Source organism: Lycium ferocissimum, chromosome 6, assembly GCF_029784015.1.
Source record: "Lycium ferocissimum isolate CSIRO_LF1 chromosome 6, AGI_CSIRO_Lferr_CH_V1, whole genome shotgun sequence".
NCBI classification, from domain to species: Eukaryota; Viridiplantae; Streptophyta; class Magnoliopsida; order Solanales; family Solanaceae; genus Lycium; species Lycium ferocissimum.
In genome coordinates this window covers 44,692,091-44,698,894 of record NC_081347.1, presented here as the reverse complement: position 1 = coordinate 44,698,894, position 6,804 = coordinate 44,692,091, and positions in this window count along the sequence as shown.

Below are 6,804 nucleotides of genomic sequence, written 5' to 3'. Positions count from 1 at the left end.
TTTATCTTCATCTCTCCCGCAAAGGTGTTTTTCGCACACTTCCAGAATTGGTTCCTTCTTTGATGTCACGACCCAACCGGAGGGCCATGACGGGCATCCGGAGCTAACCCACCTGGCACCTCTCATCATACTTTCACAATCACATCTAGGTGAGCCACATGGCTTATTAACAAACTCTATGCCTAATTAGTATCATTTCCAACGGCTAAAACACTTTTATATCAATGTCAACAACTATGCCCATATACATATACGCAAGCCGACAAGGCTAACAAAATGATATACAAAATATGAGCCGACAAGGCTAAAAGACATCTAACTGTACACAACTGTCTACGAGCCTCTAGAAAGAGTGTGTGACATCATGTAGACGGGACAGGGCCCCGCCATGCCTATATGTACACTAAAGAATAGTACCCACAGCTGCAGCTCCAAATCAAATAGAGCTCCTCTAAGAAATCTCTGGATAAGCAGCCTAAGGATCAAGTCTATCTCCCTGTCCACCTGCGGGCATAACGCAGTGTCCACAAACAAAAGGATGTCAGTACGGATAATGTACTGAGTATGTAAAGCATAATCAATAACATAATAGAAGCATGAACGATAACATAAGGAAGAAGAGTCATGGGGTGATAGAGCCATTTATACCTCTAGCGACGTTCATCATATTCGCTTACCCTTTTTCTAATGGGAACCTTCAATTACATACACTTATAGATATAATAGTATCATACCCGACCATAGAGGTTCGGTGTCTTACTTACCTGACCATAACAAGGTTCGGTGTTAACATACCTGGCCCTACCAAGGCTCAGTGTTAGCCGTACCCAACTGCAGTGGTGCGCGCGCGATAGATATCATACCCGGCCATATAAGCTCGGTGTTCTTAATAGTTATACTTAGATATGTACATGTATATACATAGGAGTACATAAGTATCATCAACATCATCATCGTCATCGTCATGTTCATTATACCTTTCCTTAGAAGATCAACTATCATAGGATGGGACCAATAGTGTCATGAGAATATCAAAAACTGTAAGCTTTAATGATTCCAGGAAATAAAGTCATCATGGAAGACGTTATGGAATTCATGTGAAGGTATGCGATAAATGGGAACATGCCTTAAGAAGAAGAGTTAGCCTTACATACCTCTTTGTCTTCTCAACTATCTGACGTTCATCGTCATGGCTTGAGAAATCTACATTTAAAAGGATTCATACCATGGTTAAGTCTTAAAAACACTATTGAATTCAAACTAGAACAACCCATGAGCTAACAAAAATTGGGCAACATTTCCCCTATTTCATCGACTTCCACCATATCGCAAAACAACCCCCAAACAACCATAATAACATCCACAATATCATACTCAAGTAGTCATATTCAATTAAGTCTCAAAGTTCATTCTCATATTCAACTTACATCAACAACTTCACATCCACCCTTTGCACAATTATACAACACTTCCTTGTCATCATTAATACCCTTCATAGCAAGATTATATCCATAGCATACTAAGAATCATGAATCAAGTTAGTTTACTACTCACAAACATCATGAAATCTACATTTAGACCTCATCTTCTACTTTCTCCTTTCACCCAAGTTATTCAAAAACTAAGCATTCTTAATAACATGAAATAAGCATGAAGACTAACCTTTTACCTCATAAAAATGAGCTTTGGAGCAAGTTATCAACTTGTATGAAAACCCTAGCTTCAATACCCAAGGAATTCTTGAAGTCTACTAACCCTAGCAAGTCTTCCAACACATGGATATCTTGATTCTTGCTATTTGATCTTTGATTTCTCTTAAGTTTGAGTGGAATATGCTTGAGAGAAGGTTCTAGAGCTTTTAAGGGTTTGGGAGAAGTGGGCAATGAAAAATATGAGCTTGGGTCATATATATATAAAAAGGGGGGAAAATCTGAAAAAAGTGACCCGACTTGGTTATACGGACACTTATACGGTCCGTATAAGTGACCATATAATCCCACCAGGGATTGGCCTTCCCTGGAAAGGCTATACGGACTCTTATACAGACCGTATAAAGTTATACGGACCGTATAAGTGGTCGTATAACTCAACTTTTCCGAAGTTGTTCTCGATGATTCGTTCAACTTTCAATCCTTATGGACCCTTATTAACACTTACATAACACATCATTAACCATACAAGAGGCCCCATAGCCCCTCCTCAAGACACTACTAAATAAATTTTAGCTCAATTATGGCGAAAACCTTTCCAAACATGACTTACATCTCACTTTCTCCAGCGAACTTAGTTTCACATATTCATATGACTTCAAAATCCTATGGTACACACTTTAAGCTATCTAATACTTTCCTTAACCTCGTAAGGACTTCATGCTTAGCTTAAGCTCGCGTCAATCTATTCATAATGCAACAACTCAAAACTTCTGAGATGTAACATTTGAAGACCTCTCCATTCTTTTGCTCAGTTGGCTAGGATGTGTCTTGCACACATCTTGTGCTCCACCAGTGGTAGCAATTCTTTCATAGCTGATTGAAGCCCCTACAAATGATAAGAAATAGTTATATATAATATTAAATGGACAGAAACTAAATGAAGAAAAATAAAAGTCATTTGTCATACCTTTTGCATGCCTGATATCACTGTGTAATCTCTGCCATCTTCTAATCCCAAATCATCTATCAACAATTTCAAAAACCATGTCCAAGAGTTTTTATTCTCATATTCTACTACAGCCCAAGCAATAGGCAACATTTGATTATTAGCGTCTTTAGCAACAACAGCCAGTAGTTGTCCTTTGGTTATTCCCTTCAAGAAACAACCATCTAAACCAATACATCTTCTAAAGCCACCTAAAAAATATTTTTTCAAAGCATCAAAGCAAATATCAAAACTTTTAAACACCAACCTATCACTTTCACCAGCGTCATCAACCTTAACAACACAAGTACTCCCAGGATTAGTCCTCAATATTTCATCCCTATAGTCCAATATTCTTCTAAACTCTAACACATGATCACCCATGATTTCTTGGTGTACTTTAGCTCTAGCTCTCCTGGCAGTGGTTTATCCAACATGTATGTTAATTTCTTGCCTAATCAACTGCTGAAACTTGAAAATCCTAATGTTTGGCTGTTTAGTAATTCTATTCTTGTAATGCTTAGACAAGTACTTAGCATTTCACACGTAATTTCTGGTAGTCTTGATACACATATGTTTAGGATTGTAGGTTTTGATCATTAAATCATTAGTCATGTTGTCAAGACTTGCATATAGCAGCCATGGGCAGCCTTCCCTACACGTCACCCTAAACTTTTTGGGCTCATTGACATACTTCTCTAAATGCACACCCCTTTGAAGTGCATATTTTGTAACAGCATCCCTAAACTCATTCAAATCCTCAAAAACCATCCCCAACTCCCACATCACTTTTTCAGCAGATTTGTCAAAAATTATCCTTCTCCTAGCGCTCCTTGACCTGACTCATCATCTGTATCTGATTAAACACTATATGTATCAGAACTGACATACACTAGCTCATCCCTAGCAACCTTACCTTTCAAGCTTTTATCAGGAGTAGCAGTTTCATCAAAGCCCAGATTTGGACCAACTTCACCAACAAGAATTTCTCCAGGGTTATTAAGATTCTTCTCTTCTTTTCCTCCTCCGATGACGACTCTTTTCAACCCTCAAATTTATGTGCACTCTTCATGAACATCATCACTTTCATGTTCGCATCATGTTCATTAAATAGTTCAAGATGGTTAGACTCGGCACCTATCATCGTTGGATTGGTTTTCAAGAATAGAAATTCACTACTTAACGGGTCATCGCAAATAGTTAGCTTTAAGAGGTTGCCGGTTGAAATCCGCAGTTAGGTAGTCGGATCGCATTAAAAGTAGCTACTTTGGTTCTTTATTAAAAAAGAATTCTATCCTTCTTTAACACCCCCATCCCTTTCTTCATTAAAAAAGAAAAAAGATTCCTCATTGGGCCTAGTATATTCCAACAAAGCAATGGGACCATCTAAATTATCAACCATGTGACAGATATAGATTTCAATAATATCCTCATTTTCAAAACTTTGTGAAAGTTCGAAAATGTCCCTATCAGTTTTGATTTCTACAAGACTATCACTATTAGGTATCCTAACACAAAATGAGCAACTTGTAGGATACCCTAATTGTTTAATATAGTTCCTTAGTTCAAAAAAGGACATCCTATCCACATCAACATCCAAAAACTCTGTTATTTGCCCACCCTCATACTGTGGTTCCCCACTACTAACATCCAAACCCCCACCATGATACCATCTCAATGTTACCAATATAAACCCACTCATACCTTAAATTACAATTCAATAATAGTACAAACAATCAGTTCCACACACATACAACAACAATAGATGGCCAACAACAATCAGTACCCCACACACACATCAAATAACAACAATTAAATTCAAACAGGTGACAATAGATGGCCAAACATTGTATAAAATCAGATTTTGGTGTGAAAATGGATTGGACACACCTACAACAACAATAATACACAACATAAGATTACACACCTCTTAACCCAATTTAAACTACAAAAAAGCCATAATTTTTTGACAACCCCTAGAATTCCAAACGACAATGTCACAAATCCTATATAATATCGAGAAAAAAAACTTTACGTGTACAATAGTGACAAAGAACACGACTAACATGGTATTTTTTAGTCCAGTAACAGTTTGACACAACCTTGAAAATTCACCGCAATGTTGCAAGCTAAACTTAGTTTAAGTGTGATTCAAAGTGATTTGCAGAACAAAATGCTATGATTTGAGTGATTTCACATCTGATTTGGGTAGAAATCGAGTGGGAGGTGGAGAGTTTTTTGGGTTTGAATTTTTGGAAAGTTGAGAAATGAAAAAGACACGTCTGATTTTAACTTTTTAGTAGCGCGTGCATACACTTGTTTGAGTTTGGGTGACTTTGTCCATATAAAAACATCAATAATACACGGAAAAAAAAATAGTCGAGGGGGGTAATAGGACCCCCGTAAAATTAGGGTGTGTTATAGCAACTTTGGCCATAGTTTAAGTGTGTTTTGAACCCTTTTCCCTAAATAATATGTATACTATTCAAACTTGAAAATAATAAAGAAATTATGTTTCCAATATAGAAATAAAATTAAAAAGCAATATAATAGAAAAGGAAATTAACAAATTGCCCACATTTTCCACGCCCCAAAAAATGAATGAATTCATGTCCCTAATTTTTAGGCTAGGAAAAGAGCTGCTATTAATTAGGAGACAGCCGTTTCTTTCGATTTTTAAGGACACGAAAAAGGGAACTTGTTTAGGTTGGAATTGTGAGATAAAATGAAGAAGAATGAATTGTATTTATAGATTGAAAATAGGGTCAAAGTATAATTTAAGTTAAACTTTAATAAATAAAGTTTAACAACTACCGTATTTTAAAGTATCAAATTTAATAAATTTTAGTATTAAATTTTTTTTTAAAATAATTAAAATCCGGCTCCCCACCCAATTAGTACCACTATGTACCCCTACCCGGCAGGGTTGGACTGCACTTTTCCCTCCTCCAAACTCGCCCATTTGACAGGCTTAGCCAGAAGTTAACATTTTGGATCAAAACTTATTACTGGAGAAGTCCTTAGCATAATTTAATACCAAATTGTATATTTGAAAAACTAAAATGAATCTCGACAAAGGACGAAGCAAACATCCGGGTGACACCCTTCGCTAATATTGAAGAATGAATCTTAAGCTAACTAATTACTGACCCAAAAAGATGGCGAAATGTCTTGGCTAATTTATAACATTTTTAGCCAAGCTTTTAAATTCAGCTTATTTTGAAAAGTGTTTTTTCCAAAAGTACTTTTCAAAAAAGTACTTTTGGCGGAAAGCAGTTTGTATTTGGTTAATTAATTTTAAAAGTAATTTTGAGCAGCAATTAGTGTTTGGCCAAGCTTTTAAAAAGTACTTCTAAGCGTATTTTTCTCAAAAGTGCTTTTCAAAAAAGTATTTTTGGGAAAAGCTATTTATTTTAGCTTCTGAAAAACTGTTTCTGCTATTTCCCAGAAGCACTTATTTTCTCCCAAAAGTTTTGGCCAAACGCCTCACATTTTTTAAAATAAACACTTATTGAAAAAAATAAGCATTTTTGAGGAAACGTAAGCTTGGCCAAACAGGCTATAAATAGGGAGAACTTTAAAATACATCATGAGCCTAACAGTGTAGTATTTTTTTTTCTTAGCATTCAAGTTTTAAGTCTTTCTTAAATCATGCCCGTTTATTTCTATAAACACAGAAAAGACTTTTTCTAAATATAACAAAATAGGAACGCAGCAACAAACCACAAGCAGAGTGCAGGCATGCATCTAATGTTGTTACCAATTGTATTGTATAGTTGGTTTAAATATAATGTTTGTTTTGACTGTTACTTTAATTTTATTGTACCGTATTATTAAATCCATCGTTACGTAACGATGAAAAGTCCCGTTCTATGTAACGAACGATTTGGTATTATTGCGACGTTATCTTATTTATTTTTTCTCATTTTGTCTTTATTTATTATTTTATAATCATATTTTATCATTTATCGTACCTTTTTATGATAGTTTTACAATGTACTTCACTTTTCTTGTAGGTTTATAATTGTTGATGTCTAACATTATATAACGACGAGAAACGATACAATCTAACATTGTATTCATTCAAAATAATACAGTACAATACAATACAACACAATACGATACAATACAATGCATAACATCCATCCAAAGAAAGTTTAAGATTTC